This window comes from Limulus polyphemus, unplaced genomic scaffold, assembly GCF_000517525.1.
Source record: "Limulus polyphemus unplaced genomic scaffold, Limulus_polyphemus-2.1.2 Scaffold16383, whole genome shotgun sequence".
Classification (NCBI taxonomy): Eukaryota; Metazoa; Arthropoda; class Merostomata; order Xiphosura; family Limulidae; genus Limulus; species Limulus polyphemus.
The window spans coordinates 2328-3071 of NW_013681993.1; the positions used below are offsets into that span (position 1 = coordinate 2328).

Below are 744 nucleotides of genomic sequence, written 5' to 3' on the forward strand. Positions count from 1 at the left end.
ACCATTATCGAATAGTTCTCCGCTGAGACCTCTGTATGTACCTTAGAGATAAGGCTTTCATCAGTGAGATATTCGCCATGAATGATCATTCCAGAATGCACCACAAATTCAACATAATCACTTAATATAAATGTAACCTCATAGTCCCCCGGACAAGTGACAATAGATGAAACTGAAGAAGAACAAAACTGAGAAATAACAGCTTGTACAAGCTGTACTTGATTAATTTTAGGAGAATCCACAAACACTGTTCTTTTCATATCTTCTAAAGAACCATATTGAACAAATCTAGATTCAACAGAAGCTCTGGACTTAATAAACCAAGTCCAGGAACTTCCACATTTAAAATCACAAAGAAAACTACACAACGCGATAAAACAAAAAGAGTAAGTCACTAACTAAACATGAAATCAGAACTGATAAAAAAACACGTCTGTACTCCGAGACAGCAAAACGCGCCAATCTAAAAATACACTTTGTGCCTGCCAGGGATTGAACCTGGGACCTTTCGCGTGTAAAGCGAATGTGATGACCACTACACCACAAGCACTCATTTAAGTAATTTTTATAATTAAGAAGTGTATCTTCTATTTGGTTTTAGATTCTAATTAACTGTTTAGGTTCTCTGTAATGACCTGGTCTAATATAATTTATTATTGTCGCAGAGTGAGAGCCTGAAAGTGTAATAACCATCCTGTAGTCTCAGGCACATTATGCCAGCTATATGTATTCTGTAATTCGACC

The 744-nt window shown here is 36.3% G+C and overlaps 1 non-coding gene across 1 annotated transcript; it reads right to left on the bottom strand.

Moving 5' to 3' along the window:
• Positions 1-477: 477 nt before the first annotated feature.
• On the bottom strand, positions 478-550 carry Trnav-uac. Its single transcript has one exon. It is a non-coding gene; the product is annotated as a tRNA-Val (tRNA).
• Positions 551-744: the final 194 nt, after the last annotated feature.